General features: G+C 43.0%; 1 long non-coding RNA gene across 1 annotated transcript in view; it reads right to left on the reverse strand.

The window, feature by feature from the left end:
• LOC126939852 (uncharacterized) overlaps positions 1–17,942 on the reverse strand; it is a 205,223-nt gene that overhangs the window by 147,481 nt on the left and 39,800 nt on the right. Inside the window, exon 3 of the long non-coding RNA XR_007720472.1 lies at positions 5,024–5,129. This is a non-coding gene — a long non-coding RNA (uncharacterized LOC126939852). The remainder of the gene's footprint in view (positions 1–5,023; positions 5,130–17,942) is intronic.

Raw genomic sequence — 17,942 nt, forward strand, 5'->3', positions numbered from 1 at the left:
TCGTGATCCGCCCATCTCGGCCTCCCAAAGTGCTGGGATTACAGGCTTGAGCCACCGCGCCCAGCCTTGAAATAATCTATCTCTTACTTGAAATCCTCTCAGGGCCCAGGAGCAGGAGCTCACACTTGTAATTCCAGTGCTTTGGGAGGCTGAAGCATGAGGATTGCTTGAACCCAGAAGTTTGAAAACAGCCTGGGAAGTATAGGGAGACCTCATCTCTTAAAAACAATTTAGGGAGGCCGAGACGGGTGGATCACGAGGTCAGGAGATCGAGATCATCCTGGCTAACACGGTGAAACCCCGTCTCTACTAAAAAATACAAAAAAAAACTAGCCAGGTGCGGTGGCGGGCGCCTGTAGTCCCAGCTACTCGGGAGGCTGAGGCAGGAGAATGGCGTGAACCCGGGAGGCGGAGCTTGCAGTGAGCTGAGATCCGGCCACTGCAGTCCAGCCTGGGCGACAGAGCGAGACTCCATCTCAAAAAAAAAAAAAAAAATTTAAAAAGTAGCTGGGCATGGTGGTATACACCTGTAGTTCCAGGAGACTGAGGACTGGGAGGCTGAGGTGGGAGAATCACTTGAGCCTGGGAGGTTGAGGCTGAGGCTGCAGTGAGCCATAATCATGCCACTGCACTCCAGACTGGGCAACAGAGTCAAATGCTGTCTCAAAAAAAAAAAAAAAAAAAAAAGAATGGAAGGGGCTGGGGTGAGAGAAAGAAATCCTTGCAGACTCTGACATACTATTTGTCCCCTCCAAATCTCATGTTGAAATGTGACTTCCAATGTTAGAAGTGGGGCCTACTGGGAAGTGTTAGATGATATGGGTGGATCCCTCATGAATGGCTTAGCACCATCCCCTTGGTGATGAATCTGTTCTTGCTCAGTTAGTTCACATAAGATCTGGTTGTTTAAAAGAGCCTGAGACCTCTCCCTTCTCTGGCTTGCCCTCTCTCTTGTCATGTGACAGCCTGGCTCCTCTTCACCTTCTGCCGTGATTGGAAGCTTTCTGAAACCCTCACCAGATCCAGGCACCCTACTTTGTGTACAGCCTGCAGAACCATGAGCCAATTAAAACTCTCTTCTTCATAAATTATCTAGCCTCAGGTATTCCTTTATAGTAACACAAAACGGACTAATACAGATCCCTACAATCCCACAGTAATGCCTCCAGTTAGTGGTAATTATTATCCTTTTTGCTTATTTGCCAAGTAATGACCCTCTGCTGCTTCACCTCTCTTGGGAGTACATTGCTAAGGAAGTTTTCGATGTCAATACACAACTTTTAGTATCTTGTCTCTTCAAATATAGTGCACATTCACCAAACACAAATATACCTTATTTTTCACTTTTAGTGTCCCTCAAATATTCTTCCAGAGTAGTGTGTTCAGAAGGAATTTAATGTTAGCTCCCTGTTCGATTGAATTCTAGCTTCATTTCCCTGAACATAGTTTAGCTGAAGATTGATGCAAACCTGTTACTATTTCCTATTCTTTTTGTAATTGACTCGTATATCATACAGAGTAATTCACGGATTTAAAATCTCATAATGCTTTAAAGTTAAGCTTTTCAGTAAATTAATATTTTTTGTTTTCTTTCCTTCTTCTTTCTTACTTTTTGATGGGAGAGGTAGGCAGGTAAGTCAAAAAGAGCTTTGAGAGAAAAAAAACATTTTATCATTTAGCCCTTTTTGTTAGCTCATTAAGTCCTTTTGAATGAGGCCATGAAATTATAGAAGATGCAAATCTGTTATCCATAATTTGCAGTTGTCGACATGCAAGACCCTGCGTGTATTAATAAATCAGTTTTCCAAATGCCAAGTGGCATTTTTTTGGCTCATAAATAGCAGTGGTGGCCTGTATGACCCAAATAATTTGTTTCCTCAAGTGGAAAGTCCTTAGGTGCAGCCAGGCAAGTTTAGAAAAGAGAAAGGCTGAAATACAGAGAGAAGCAAGAGGGAAATGGCCAGATTGAAACTGGAACCTATTTGACTCCCACACTGTCTTCCATGATTGGGATTGGGACAAATGAGGGGAGAATAAAAATTAGAAAGACAGAGTTTTTGACAAAGGGGACTTCATGGAGAGTCTATACACAGATCATTTGGGGCTTATGTTTTGTTTTAAAAAAACATCACCCACAACAACCAGCCTGATCCCTCAAAATGCTCCCAGCAGCTGGCTCCTGGAGATAAGCAGAGGTATTTCACAGTCTAATACTAATCACATTTGGGCATTTTCAAGTCAGATTGGAACACACATTTCTTTTTTCATAGCGTTTATTTTTAAGTTCAAAGCAAGAACTTGTTATATATGTGAAAGATCCCCCTGAATCTAAAATACAAAACAGAGGGAGAGAGAAGGGAGAACGCAGCACCAGGTGGGGATGAGAATTTGAAAGAAGACTTGTCCCTCTTTCCAACAGAACTCCATCATTAACATTGGAATTCTTATACAAATCCAGACTGCCCCAGATGATACCCACATGGGGGTAGAGGCTACTACCAAGGTACCAGCCCTCTGGGGAGAAATGGAGTTTAAAGACCAACAATGATGGCCGGGCGCGGTGGCTCACACCTGTAATCCCAGCACTTTGGGAGGCCGAGGCAGGCAGATCACCTGAGGTCAGGAGTTGGAGACCAGCCTGGCCAACATGGTGAAACCCCATCTCTATTAAATCTACAAAAATTAGCCAGGCGTGGTGGCAGCCACCTATAATCCCAGCTACTCAGGAGGCTGAGGCAGGAGAATTGTTTGAACCTGGGAGTCCGAGGTTGCAGTGAGCTGAGATTATGCCATTATACTCCAGCCTAGAGGACAAGAGCAAGACTTTATCTAAAAAAAAAAAATAATAATAAAAACAGCAATGTCCCAGGATGTTCTAGGGTGTCACCAGGAGGAGGACCCAAGGGAGAGAAGACATAATCTGAGTCATGATGAGCATCTTTATTCCTTCGCCAACCCCTCAGTCCACCCCCAAAGCAAACTCCCTCTTCAATGAGCAATCATAATTCCACATACTTTGTGCATCATTTCCTTGGGCCATTATTGGAAAAGAAACTGTAGTCTATACCAGTTAGACTCAGTTACTGATTAACTTCCTTTTCTTGATACAATTTCTTTCCAATCTTGTCTACTTTATAGATCTCACATGTTTTCCTTCAAGTATATTAAACTGGGTATGAGTCAATGACTTTAGACTGAAAACAAACTCACAACCTTACATTAGGTCAACATGCAGCTAACCAACAGTGGGTCATCTTTAACCCCACTCTCTCTTACTATTCCAGCTTTTCCTTCCAAACTGCCCCCTAATCCTCATTCCCCAATCCCAAGCCCACAATCAAAGGGTGAAAAAAAATCCTCATGTTTTAATCCCATTGACTGCAACACAGACATAACTTCATGCATCTATGCCTTTGTCTCTGCTTTTCTCTTCTGCCTAGAATTCTTTCATCTCTACCACTGGGTGTTGAACTGCCAGTTCAACTATGCCAACTCTCATCTTTCCAGGGAAAATTCTCCTAAAATTAGTATAAAGAAAAGTTTCCCTCTCCATTGTGGTCTCTTATGGTCCTCAAGATACTACAACTGTGATCCTCAGCAAATAATCAAATACTTATGAGTCAATTCAGCGTTCACTCCTACTAGACTGTGAGTACAACAGGAAAAAATATTATTTCATGGACATTGCTACATCCATAATCTCTAGAACTATATCTGGCATGCAGTGGATACATAATAGAATACAGGGTGGATGAATGGGCAGATTCACAGTCTGCATAGATGGAGCTAGAGGAAGATTAGTGTACCAGCTTTCTCTTGTTGCTGTATAATAGAGTCTGACTCCATTTCTTGCTGTTTGACTATTGACATTATTTAAGCCTCACTCCACCTTATTCCTTTACTACCCCACACCTTGGCAAGCTGCTAAGAAAGCCTGGGTGCTCTCTCCTTTGGAGCCAATGGGACGATCAAACCATGCACGAGAACCTTTACTCCATCCCCACCGCCTAACTACCATAATACTTGCAAGCCAGTCTCCTTTCTCTGCTTTTTCAAGCTATTTCTGGACCTGCTTGGGAGCCACACTGAAAGACTTATTATGTAAGTAACAAACCTTTTATTACCCTGTTGGCAAATGTATATATTGAGGGCATCATCACCAGGCTTGACATATGAACCAAATTTTGAGTAGGGGTCCACCCTGTCTCTGAGGAGAAGCTGTAACTTGCTATAGCAGCAAAAAACCACAAATGTAGTCACTCAAAACGAGACCAATGTGTTATCTTACAGTTCTGTAGGTTCAAAGTTCAACATAGGTCTCACCAGTCTAAACCCAAGGCATCAGCAAGTCTGCATCCCTTTCTGGAAGTTCTAGGGAAAAAAACCAATTTCCATGCTTTCTCCAGCTTCTAGAGGCTCCTTGAATTTTTTGGATTTCAGTCCCTTTCTGCATCTTCAAAGCCAGCAAAGTTGCATTTCTCTAACCCTGCTTCCATTATCACTTCTCTCTCTCTCTCTCGACCTGACCACAGTCAGAGAGGGCTAGATTAGGCCCACCTGAATAATCCAGGATACCCTTTCTACCTCAAGGCCTGTACCCTTACCTTCATCAATCATATTTGCAAAGTTTATTTTGCCAGATAACATGAAGTATTCATATTTTCTGAGGATTAAGGCACAAATATCTTTGAGTGGGTGGGGCCATTATTCTGCCCAACACAGTAAGCAAAAAAACAAACAAACAAACAAACAAAAAACAGTTGTCAGTCCTTTGCTCTAGCTATGAGGTTAGTCTTTACAGAGCAGCAACAAAATTGGAATTGGGCAAGTCAAGGTAAACAACAACAAAAACTCATGATCCATAGCATAATGGAGTTGGGAAAGGAAGGGAAGGGAAGGGGAGGGGAGGGGGGGGGAAGGGGAGGGGAGAGAAGGGGAGGGGAGGGGAGGGGAGGGAAGGGAAGGGAAGGGAAGGAAAGGGAAGGGAAGATTGCTGATTTTTTGAGTAAGGATAATAGCTCACCCTCCACCACTTCTTCCTCTGACAAACAAGTACCATGAGAAAGATGGCAGAAGCAGTACTGTAAATCCTCACTTGATGTTGTTGACAGGTTCTTGGAAACTACAACCTAAGCAAAACGACAAATAACAAAACAATATTGTTTTTCTCATCAACTTGATAACAAAGTAAAAACCTTGAAGGAAATGATGTTATTCAAGGACCTGCTGTATGTTGCTTTGCTTCAAATCAGTTTCCAAGAATGTATTGAGGATGCTGAGTGAGGTTCCTGTACTTGCAGCAGACCAGGGCCACTTCCTTCAGGTGCACCCTGGTGAACCCAGCCAAAGAGCCTGCACAGTCTATTCAAACACCTCCCCTGTGGCAAGTGCAGGGATAGGCAGTGTGAAAAAAATAAAGATATTTCATCTTTTTTCCCTGGTCCCTGGCACACAGCTCCTAAAACCCTCGCCTTTTCTATGCTAAAGAAAGGCAAAAGTGGCCCAGCATAGTTGCTCACACCTGTAATCCCAGTGCTTTGGGAGGCCAAGGCAGGTGGATCACCTGAGGTCAGGAGTTTGAGACCAGCCTGGCCAACATGGTGAAACCCCGTCTCTACTAAAAATACAAAAAAAAAAAAAAAAAAATTAGCCTGGCGTGGTGGCACACACCTGTAGTCCCTGCTACTCAGGAGGCTGAGGCAGGAGAATTGCTTGAACCTGGGGGGCCGAGGTTTCAGTGAGCTGAGATCACGCCACTGCACTCCAGCCTGGGTGACAGAGTGAAACTCTGTCTCAGAAAAAGAAAAAAAATGCAAAAGCAAGTGTCATTTGTATTCTTACGAGAGATCTAGTAGCTTAGGGCTCCAAGATAGCTTTAGGATGGGGGTTGGTGGCCAGAAAGACTCTGATGTGATTACACGGTTGAAACTTTCAGTCCTATCCTCTGATCGCTACTGGCTGGAGACTGAGTCAATCTCTGATGGTTAATGATTTAATCAATCATGCCTATATAATGAGCCTTCCATAAAAACCCCTAAACAAAGGGGGTTTGGAGAGTTTTTACATGGGGACACACTGAGGTGTTGAGAGGGTGGCACACCAAGAAAGGGCATAGAAGCTCCATGCCCCATCCCCATACCTTGCCCTAAGCATCAAGAGATGGAAAACCAGTGTGTCTGTTGTACCCTAAGTAAAGCTCTTTCCTGAGTTCTGAGAGACATTCTAGCAAATTATGGAACATGAGAACTGGGTTGTGGGAGCAGCCTGTTTATAGCCTGTTGGTCAGAAGTACAGGTAGAAACCTGGAACTTGCAATTGGTGTCTGAACTTGGGGTAGTTTTGTGGGATTGAGTCTTGACCTGTGGGGTCTCTGCCAACTCCAGGTAGCTGTGGCATAAATGAATTGTAGGACACGTAGCTGGTGTCAGGAAAACCAGAGAATGGGTTTCGAGGTAGAAGAAAAATCCCACACATTTGGCATCAGAAGTATATGAGTAAAACAGCTCAGAGGCAAGTAGATTGGAAGCCAAAAAACTTAGGTTTGACTGTCTTGTTGAGGGCGGCAGGAGGCAGACAAATGCCTAAGCAAACAGGGTCAGGTCCCTGGTGAAACTCCACCTTCAAGCCAAAAACAGCCTGGACTGCTGGTTCCAGATGAAACCTGCGACCCTGAGTGAGAACTTCTGTTCCTGTTTGTCTGCCCTTTCTTGATTGGCTCTTTCTGAATAATGCCTTTTAAACAATCAAATATTATCCTTTTTAATACTACCTATGGTCTGCCCCTCACCCATCCTGTGCCTATAAAAATCCCCAGACTCAGCCACACTGAGACAACCCAGCCTTTCCATCCCCTCTCTGCTGAGAGCAGTTTCATTGCTCAATAAAATTCTCCCACCTCAACACCCTTCAATTGTCAGCATGACCTCATTCTTCTTGGATGCGGGACAAGAGCTCAGGATGCACCAAACATGGGCACCCAGAAAGATTGTGACACTGGCCCTCTGCCCTTGCTGGTAGAGGGCAGCCACCCCACATGATGGAAGCAGCATCAGGGCCAAGCCAGTCCTGCAGCCATCTATTGGGCTGCAGACAGTGGAACTAAAAGAGCTAATTAGCACACTGTAATACTCTCTCTGGGGCTTCAGGATTGCAGGCATCCCTGCCTGCACGCAACTGTGGTCCCCTCAGGGCAACATGCCTGGTGTGGCCTCAGGCCCCACACAGAGTTTGCTCCTGTGTCAGGGCTTGCAGCGGCCAGCTGAACCCCACACTTGCTCACTCACAAACTCCCTCCCACCAGGAGCTGAGTGTGCAGTCACACGACCGCAGGAACTGTGCAAGCCAGATGCAGCCCAGAGAGCCAAATAGACTGGGTGCCCCCTGCTGCAAGCCTGGCAAAGGGTCCAAGACAAATCTTGTGTCATAGTCTATCATTCATTAGTTGTATACCCTTTGGCAAATCATCTAGATTCTCTTTGCCTCAGTTGCCCCATCTGTAATATGGGCATAATATTTGCCTTACATTTTTTAAATATAATAGAAGTTTTAGAGTGTGAAGAGTTACTTCACAAATGTAAGTCATTGCCATTATAAGAAGTCAGAACACTATGATGGAATAGAGAACCCTGAACCAGATACAAGAAACCAATCCTGCCAATTATTAATTGGGTAATCTTGAGCAAAGCAACTGAGTTCTCTCTGTTCAGCATTCTCCACATCCAAGTGGGGGATTACATTACATTATTTCTTTTAGTCCCTTTTTGCTCTAAAATTTTCGTTTTCAGCACTGAATCATTATTTTCAGCATATGCGGTTGCCCATCTAAAGTGCTGGTTCTTGATCTTGTGGCCTGAATACATTTTATGACCCCTTTATTTTTAGCTCTGGGATCTTTTTGATGTTTGACTCAGCAGAAGTACATGTTAGCAGGAGTTGCTTTATCCCAGGCCTGGTTGCCTGATTGAAAGAACATATTAAGCATGTGCCTAATTCTGTAGCCGCCATTTTATTACATTGAATGCTTGTGCTCAGCAAAGCAGCCATTGTCATTCTCAAAGAATATGTCTAGAGAACTTCAGCATACTATGTATGCAAAAGAGGGGAGCTAGACTAGGCATGGTGGCTCACACCTGTAATCCCAGCACTTTGCGAGTCCGAGGCAGGTGGATCACCCGAGGTCAGGAGTTCGAGACCAGCCTGACCAACATGGCGAAACACTGTCTCTACTAAAAATACAAAAAATTAGCGGGGTGTATTGGTGGATGCCTGAAATCCCAGCTATGTGGGAGGCTGAAGCAGGAGAATCACTTGAACCAAGAGGCAGAGTTTGCAGTGAGCCGAGATCGTGCCATTGCACTCCAGTCTGGGCAACAGAGCAAGACTCCATCTCAAAAAAAAAAAAGAAAGGAAAGGAAAAGAAAATTAAAACAGGAGGGGGAGCTAGGATTTGAATTCTGCCCCTACTGATACTACTTAGGAGTTATGTGATCTTGGACCTCCCTAAAATTCTGAGTCTCATCTGAAGAGTATATGGAATAATATTACCTCTCCCACTTTTCCTCATCTCATTTAATTTTTCGGCAGTACTGCATGGAGTTTATAAATTTATACATGCTGTAAAGATGAAGGAGAGACAGAGAGGGATGTGGAGAAAGAGGGAGAAGAAAATAGAAGATCAATTTCTACTGTTTCCAGCTGTAGCTTTCTGATTCATGGTTCCAGCTCATTTGATGGGTACAATTCCATTATTTAGTGTTTCCACTATGTTATCTACGAACATAATGAATCAAAATCTGCCTTCAAACATGCCATAAATAAAAATGTCCTATATGACAGGGCCCTGCGGTTCAGCAATAAGGTAATCTCCCCGATTGATGCTAATCTTTGTTCTTCATATTTGGAACCCAGGTGTTCAATGGCATGCAATTCTTTCTCATTATATTATCACCAACCTATAATTTTCTAATTTATCTACATGGGGAGACTTTGTGTGCATAGCTCAGAAACCTTACTCAAATTCAATGAAGTAGTTAAGCAAGATGTTGGTTAATATACACTAGGATTCCAGTACTTCCTTGATAGAACTAGCCTAGTAGTCCCATTAAAGGAATGGGTCCAGTCGGGAACACATTCATAACTAATACATGGCCATTTTTATTTGTAAGGGCTCAAAAAGCCATCAAATGCCCTGCTCAGTGGCCCTCATCAAAGGCCAAAGGAGAGAGTCTCAGGTTAAAGGACTGGTCCAGCCTCATTAGACAATAATTGCTCTCTAGCTCAAGGGGATGGTTACTTTTTGAGGCATCCCCTTTTGAAAATCTGTTCACTTGCTCCTCTCCAGACTTCTACTTTCCCTGCATTTCCCCCAACCCCTCAATGTGCCCTAGGAGTCGTTCCATTACAAACACCTCTAGGAATTTTAGAAAAACAGGAAGAAGTTTCAGATGACCAGGACAGGATCAATCTTAAGCTCTTACTGGACCCACACACAGGAATTTCCGTATAGAAAACAAGGATTAAAGCTAGTTAACTCTTTTCCCCAAGAGAGGGGAAGACGGCGATGGAAGTTTTAAGAAATGTATCTGATATTTATTTGATACAAAATGCTTTTCACAGATGTAAACATTAATTAAATGCATATGCTAATTCTCCAACTCTCCATTTCCCTTCATTTGAATCTTCTCAAGATGCCTTCTGTCTCAGGCAAGAAGACAGAACTGCCAGCAGCTTGGCACGTGAGAAGTCTAGCTCCTAGGACAGCTCTGGGTGCGGCTGGCTTCTTGGTGATGTTAACCAGAGTTGGCTGTTGGGATCTTCGAGGATCAAAAGGAATTTTTTTAAATTGTACATGAGCCCAGAAGAAAGCCCATAAAATCACTTCCTTGTGTCTGTGGGTTCCACCCATGAATAGCCTGCCAAACCCACATACCTGAAAGGAAGCAGGATACAGAGAGAAAGAAGGAGAAGCTGACTCTGGAGGAAAAATGAATTAATACCCAAATTCTGAATTCATTCCTGTGTACACCATTTGCATATGCTTTTAGGGAGAGAGTTAAATAATCTTCTTCTACGCTCCCAGCTAATATTTCTCATCCATGTTGTAAGAAACTTGCTGCTCAGCGAGGGTCTAGGAGAAGAAAAATGGGAAGGGAAAAGCAAATGTGAAGGAAGTTAATTCATTTTTTTGCTTTTGCTAGGGGCAGTAAATTCCTTCAGTTTCTCATTTGGTCCCCAATCTTTTTCCAGAAAAGACTACATTTTTGGGCTTTATTTTTGTTTTGTCCCAGTAAATATCATGACTATGAATATTAACAAGGCATAGCTGCTTCCCTTCTCTGCTCTGCTGACCTCATTAAACTCTCCAAGATAAGCTCTAATTTGTAGCTGGGCTACATCAAATAAAATTCAGTCACAAAATCCACTTATTTTCCATACAACTCCACTGTGGAAGAACGGCTGTTTATTGGCAGACTAAGCGACCCGCTCCCACAAGTCTCTGCGTCTTTGCATAACCGTTCCCACCACCAGTATGCCCTTTCTTGACCACCCAGAAAATTCTTGCCAATCTCTCATGACACCAGAACTCTGGGGAGGCCAGTCCTAACTCCACCGTCTCTATAGCCCCACGTCTCCACCCTCAAACAAGCCCTCAAGCCCCCTGCCTTCCTGAACCAGCACTTCTCTCTCTCTGTTTTCATCATCTTTATATGTTCTGGAATAATATTCCTCACACTCGTGGTTTTCTCAGTTATGAAAACTCCAAGACAAAATCCACACTTTATCCATCTTATTTTTATTAGCATCAGCCAATGATGGTTGAATGAATGGATGAGCTTCCATCAGAAAAAGCTCAGTCCCATCCTTCATCTCATTACAAACTCTAAACCTCATTCTTTGCTTTCAATGAGGCCAGACAGCCCAAGCATAAAGGACAACAAAGGACGTAATAAAAGGACAGTGCCATAATCTATGCACATAGGTAGCTCTATGAGTGGTTTATACATGAAGCCTCAATGCGGTTATCTTCCACTGACTATTTCTGTATCTGTTTCTCCCTCCTTCAACACATAAGTAACACCATATCCAAAATGAAGATAGCTAGAATTGAGGCATAATAAATGAGAGCCTCTAGACACGCTCAACAAATGTCTGTTGAATGAATTAACTGAATGAGGGAATGAGTGAATAAAAGCAATGTTATCAAGAGCAAGTATGCAAGATGCTGGGGTAATTTCCTGCAATTGTCTCTATGATATATATGCTGAATGGGGCACAAATGCTTAATAAATGTTCATCGTCATCATCATCATCATCAACAGTGCCTGGTATTTTCATTTAGAAATGACTCTATTACCATTAAAGTCTAGATGTCCACAATTACCATTATTATTTAACGTTCTGGGAGTTCCAGCCAATGCAATCAGACAAGCAATAATAGCAGCTGTATGTGCCAGCTACTGGGTTATGTGCTTTATAGACAATATTTCATTTAATCCTCCTAAGATCTCCCTAAAGTAGGTATTATTATGCTTCTTTGAGGAAACTGACCCTCAGAGATTAGATGAATTGCAGAAGGTTCAAGTTAATAGGTGGTACGGTTGAAATTTAGCCCAGGTCTGTCTGTCTCAAACACCTATTTTTTTTTTAGCACTATACTATATTGGTCCATAAGAAAAAGAAGTAAAAATTCTAAGTACTGACAAACATTTCTTGCAAACAATATGATTATCTCTTTGCAAAGCCCAAGATATCCAACCTAAAAATGATTATAGCTAATACAAATATACAAAGCTATTAAAGTTAATTATATAAAATAAATATTCAACATTTATACTTAGCCTGTATTATTCTTTTTTTTTTTTTTTTTTTTTTTTGAGACTGAGTCTCGCTCTCTTGCCCAGGTTGGAGTACAGTGGCGCAATCTTGGCTCACTGCAAGCTCTGCGTCCTGGGTTCACGCCATTCTCCTGCCTCAGCCTCCCGAGTAGCTGGGACTACAGGTGCCTGCCACCATGCCCGGCTAATTTTTTGTATTTTTAGTAGAGACGGAGTTTCACCATGTTAGCCAGCATGGTCTCGATCTCCTGACCTTGTGGTCTGCCCACCTTGGCCTCCCAAAGTGCTGGGATTACAGGCATAAGCCACCGCGCCCAGCCACCTTGCCTATATTTTCTTAATAATATGTTCAGAAATATAATGGAGGGCTGGGCATAGTGGCTCATGCCTGTAATCTTAACACTTTGGGAGGCTGAGGCAGGGGGATCTTTTGAACCCAGGACTTTGAAACTAGCCTGGGCATCATGGTCTGTCTCTACAAAAAAGTCCAAAAATTAGCTGGGAGTGGTGGTTCCTGTAGTTCCAGCTACTTGGGGGGCTGAGGTGGGGGGACCGCTTGAGCCTGGGAGGTCAAGGCTGCAGTGAACTGTGTTCATGTCAATGTACTCCATCCCATGGTGACAGAGCAAGATCCTATCTCAAAATAAAACAAAGAAATACAATGACATTTTAAAATCTCATTTATAAAAGCAATTTTTAAATGTTTTATATCATATCATGTGCCTCCATCCATGGATTTTCCTATCTATTATGGCCTAATTCCCCACTACTCCCCAGAAGCCAAGGCCAAGTATGTCTTTTTTTTTTTTTTTATCCAGGCAGTGTCTTGCTCTGTCACCCAGGCAGAGGTGCAATCACAGTTCACTGCAGCTTCCACCTCCTGGACTCACGTGATGCTCCCTCCCATCTCTACCTCCGGAGTAGCTGAGATCACAGGTGTGCACTACCATGCCCAGCTAATTTTCAATTTTCAATTTTTTTTTTTTTTTTTTTTTAGAGCTGGAGTTTCGCTGTGTTGTCCAGGCTAGCCTTGAACTCCTGGGCTCAGGCAATCCACCTGCCTCGGCCTTCCAAAGTGCTGAGATTACAGGCTGAGCCACCGAGCCCAGTACCAACTATGTCCTGATGAAACTTTATTCAAGTTTTTTGGCAAAGTGGGAGTGAAATTCATAAGTAATATTCAGGGTCTAGATGATGGAAAAAAACTAAAAAAATTTTACTGAGAGATATAAAAAGTGATAATAAGCAAAAAAGAATACCATATTTCTGATGGGGAAATTTAGTATTGATAGAAACCAATTTTTTACAAATTTAGTTTTACATTTAACAACGCCAGTGAAACCTTTGACAGGACCATTTTCTAAAATTTTACCAAATAATTTTAACATTCATATGGAAGGAGATGCACACTATAAAAGCCAAACATATTTTGGAAAAGAAGAGTTACAGAAAGGACTTGCCACACTAATATTAACATGTGACACATAGTACAAATAATTAAAGCAATATGTTACTTGCGCCAAATTAGAAAAACAGTAATGAACCAGAATAGGAAGTATAAAAGCATGCCCATGTATACATATATTTCATATATATGTGTGTGTGTGTGTGTATGTGTGTGTAGTATTCTATAAGGGTGAAATTTAAAATCCGTAGAAAAAGAATAAATCATTCAACAAATTTTAAAAGTAAATGTAAATAAACACTGAACTCACACCACACCCTAAATAAATTCCAGATGTATGAGATGTTTTAGGTGTTAAAAAAGTAAACGATAAAACAGTAAATATTTATGTGTAATTTTTAGCAGGATAGAGCTAAAGTATTTTATCAAAAGCAGAAATCTAAAAGGAAAACACTGTGAAATTCAACTAAATATGATTTTATTATATTCGTAAGTTTAAAAGTGAAAAGCAAATGATAAACACAAAAAGCTTTTGTATGTTATGTGGCAAAACTTGACCCCTCCATATATAAAGATCTTGTATGAATCGAGGCCAGATGTGGTGGCTCAAACCTGTAATCCCAGCACTTTGGGAGGCCAAGGTGGCAGATCACTTCAGGTCAGGAGTTCAAGTCCAGCCTGGCCAACTTGTTGAAAACCCGTCTCTACTAAAAATACAACATTAGCCAGGGGTGGTGTCACATGCTTGTAATCCCAGCTACTCGAGAGACTGAGGCAGGAGAATCGCTTGAATCCAGGAGGCAGCGGTTGCAGTGAGCCAAGATCGCACCACTGCACTCCAGCCTGGGTGACAAAGCAAGATCCTGTCTCAAAAAAAAAAAAATCGTGTATGACTCCATTAGAAAGGGATACACATTTCAGTTAAAAACTCAGCAAAAGCAAGTCACAAAATAAATACAAGTGGATATAAATCCTACTGGAAATCCAAGAGTTCCAAAGCAAAACATCTTTGGGACAATGCTGCTTCAAGTGTCAAAATGGCAACAAATTTCTCAATTGTTGTCTAGATTAGGATAAGAAGCACTTCCATATCGTATTTTGAGGAGTGTAAATCTATTCAATCTTTCTGGAAAGCAATTTTGTAGTAGGAATGAAAAATGTGTAAAAACTGCAATCTGCTCCAGTAGTAATAGTAAAGAAGTAATCACACATGCAAATAAACATTGAGTCAGGAGAATTGCTTGAACAGGAGAGGTGGAGGTTGCAGTGAGCTGAGATCAAGCCATTGCACTCCAGCCTGGGGAACAACAGTGAAACTCCATCTCAAAAAAAAAAAAAAAAAAATAGGTTTATGGAACCATTGTTATAGTAGTGACAAACTAGAAATAACTTGAATTTCCAACTTTAGAGAAAAGGTTTTTAAAAAGTGGTTATAGGCTGGGCGCGATGGGTCACGCCTGTAATCCCAGCACTTTGGGAGTCTGAGATGGGTGGATCACGAGGTCAAGAGATCAAGACCATCCTGGCCAACATGGTGAAATCCTGTCTCTACTAAAAATACAAAAATTAGCTGGGTATGGTGGTGCATGCCTGTAGTCCCAGCTACTAGGGAGGCTGAGGCAAGAGAATCGCTTGAACCCGAGAGGCAGTGGTTGCAGTGAGCCGAGATTGAGCCACTGCACTTTAGCCTGGCAACAAAGCGACACTCTGTCTCACAAAAAAAAAAAAGTGATTGTAGATGTACACAATGGAATACTATGCAGTCATTAAAAATGATACTACACAGTCGTATTTCATAACATGAAAAGATGATCACAGTGACTAAAGATTTTTAGGACTATGGCTATGGTAGTGCTGTCCAGCAGAACTTTCTGAGTTAATGGAAATGTTCTTTATCTGTATTTCCCAAAAGCCATGTGCAGCTTCTGAGCTTCAGTTGAGTGGCTACTACAACTGAGAGACTGAATTTGAATTTGAATTTTGATTTTGATTTTTTTTTCCATTCTAATTTGAAGAGCTATACGTGGTTAGTGGCCACCATATTGAACTGTGCAGACTGACAGTATGAGCCTATTTTACCTCCATATATATGTACAATAATAATATTGGAAAGACACACAGCAGAATGTAAACAATGGTTATCCCTGAGGAGTGGGGCTATGGTTGTTTCAGTTTAAAATGTGTTTAAATGTGGAAGGGGCTATTTTTTTTTAATTAATTAATTTATTTATTTACTTTGAGATGGAGTCTCACTCTGTCGCCGAGCCTGGAGTGCAGTGGCCTGATCTTGGCTCACTGCAACCTCCGCCTCCCGGGTTCAAGAGATTCTCCTGCCTCAGCCTCCCGAGTAGCTGGGATTACAGGTGCCTGCCATCGCACCTAGCTATTTTTGTATTTTCAGTAGACATGGGTTTCACCATCTTGGCCAGGCTGGTCTTGAACTCCTGACCTCGTGATCCACCCGCCTCGGCCTCCCAAAGTGCTGGGATTATAGGCACGAGCCACTGCGCCCGGCTGGAAGGGGTTATTTTTTAGATGGGAGTACAACGTGCTTCAAACTACTTTGAAAATACTGTTCTGTGTGGAGAGTGGTGAAAAATTTGGGCCGGTCACATGGGTCCCTGAGGGTTTGCCTGACCACCCAGGCTGAATAATATTTAATTGGAGCCCCAAATGTCCCCAAAGGATCATTCCAGATGTCATGGACTCATGTCTCGGCACACCAAGGATCACTTCCCCAGTCGCAGCCCTGGGCTTTGGTCAATGCTATTTTCCTAGAAGTTTTCATACCTGATGGGCAGAGTTAAGAGAAACCTGTGTGGCTGATGGGGCGGGAGGCCTGGTTTTAATAGACGCCATGCCGCTGGTTGTGGGATCAACACTCCTTCTCTCACCCACCGTCAAAGCTTTTCATCACTTCATGTGCCCCAATCCAGAGAGATTTGCTTCCCATTATGGCTCCAAGCCTAGTTTTCTATCCCAGGAGCCAGGCATCGGCACACCTTGTGGATGAAAAATTATCCAAGCTGCTAGTGCGGTAGGAGAACTAATCCTTCCACCATGGGCAGCTCAAGGTACTTAAGAACTTCTCTGATGCTGCAGGAATCGCCATGAGAGAAGTTGTCCCAGATGTCCACATCTCGGGGCACCTACGGCCCATCACATCATATGTCCTCATTTGTCTCTGCTTCAACCCAAAACGAGCACAAAATAAATCAGGCAGGCTTTTCACAGTCTTTGGCTCTTACTGGGTTTTTTTTTTTTTTCTTTTTTTAGACAGAATTTCGCTCTTGTCGCCCAGGCTGGAGTGCAGTGGCACCATCTCAGCTCACTGCAACCTCTGCCTCCCGGGTTCAAGCGATTCTCCTGCCTCAGCCTCCTGAGTAGTTGGGATTACAGGTGCCCGCCACCACCCCCAACTAATTTTTGTATTTTTAGTAGAGACTGGGTTTCACCATGTTGGCCAGGCTGGTCTCGAACTCCTGACCTCAGGTGATCCACCCGCCTCAGCTCCCAAAGTGTTGTGATTACAGGCATGAGCCGCCCGACCCGGCCTGGCTCTTACTGTTTCTTAAACAAAATGTGTCATTTTGTTATGTCCTATCTTATACAGTTTGCTAATTGTGGAATATTATCCTCCATGGATTACCATGGTGCCTCCAAGCCCACAGCCTCTTCCAAATAAGACTGTCCCAAGAAGATGCAGCATGAAACGCCAGGTGGCGTTTCCCACACCTAGTATCTGGATCCCATTTGTAAGCTGGCCAGCAACCTAAGGTGTGGACTGGCATGAAACCATAGCTGGACCAGTTCCTATGCAGCAAGAAACACACAGCAGTGAGAGCTGAACTGAGGTACAGCTGTAGCCATTAGCTGGATTTAGTGAATAAAAGCTACGAGATAGAGAAAGGATATGAAGAATTAAGGTAAAGAATAAACCATTTAGTAGTGAGACAGGAGAAGATAGCTTAATCATGATGAACGGTAGAACCTAGGGCAAAGATTGACCAGCTCCAGCTGTGGAAGTCCACTGAGCCATCTTGGATTCAAGCCCACTGACGTGGTTTGGATCTCCATCCCCGCCCAGCCAAATCTCATGTGGAATTGTAGTCCCCAGTGATGGAGGTGGGGCCTGGTGGGAGGTAATTGGATCATGGGGTTGGCTTCTCATCAATGGTTTAGCACCATCCCCCTTGGTGCTATTTTCATGATAGTGAATGAGTTCTCATGAGATTTGGTTGTTTAAAAGTGTGTAGCAGCTGGGCGAGGTAGCTCACGCCTATAATTCTAGTATTTTGGGAGACCAAGGTGGGCAGATCACCTGAGGTCAGGAGTTCGAGACCAGCCTGGCTAACGTAGTGAAACCCCATTTCTACTAAAAATACAAAAAATTAGCCGGGCATGGTGGCACACGCTTGTAATCCCAGCTACTCAGGAGGCTAAGGCAGGAGAATCACTTGAATCCAGAAGGCGGAGGTTGCAGTGAGCCGAGATCGTTCCATTGCACTCCAGCTTGGGCAACAAGAGCGAAACTCTGTCTAAAAAATAAACAAACGAACAAAAAAGTGTGTGGCACCTCCCCCTAGTCTTCCTCCTGCTCCTGCCCTTGTGAGATGCCCGGCTTCCCCTTTGATTGGAAGCTTCCTGAGGCCTCCCCAGAAGCAGAAGCTGCTATGCTTTCTGTACAGCCTGCAGAACTGTGA

The sequence above is a fragment of the Macaca thibetana genome, chromosome 16 (assembly GCF_024542745.1).
Source record: "Macaca thibetana thibetana isolate TM-01 chromosome 16, ASM2454274v1, whole genome shotgun sequence".
NCBI classification, from domain to species: domain Eukaryota; kingdom Metazoa; phylum Chordata; class Mammalia; order Primates; family Cercopithecidae; genus Macaca; species Macaca thibetana.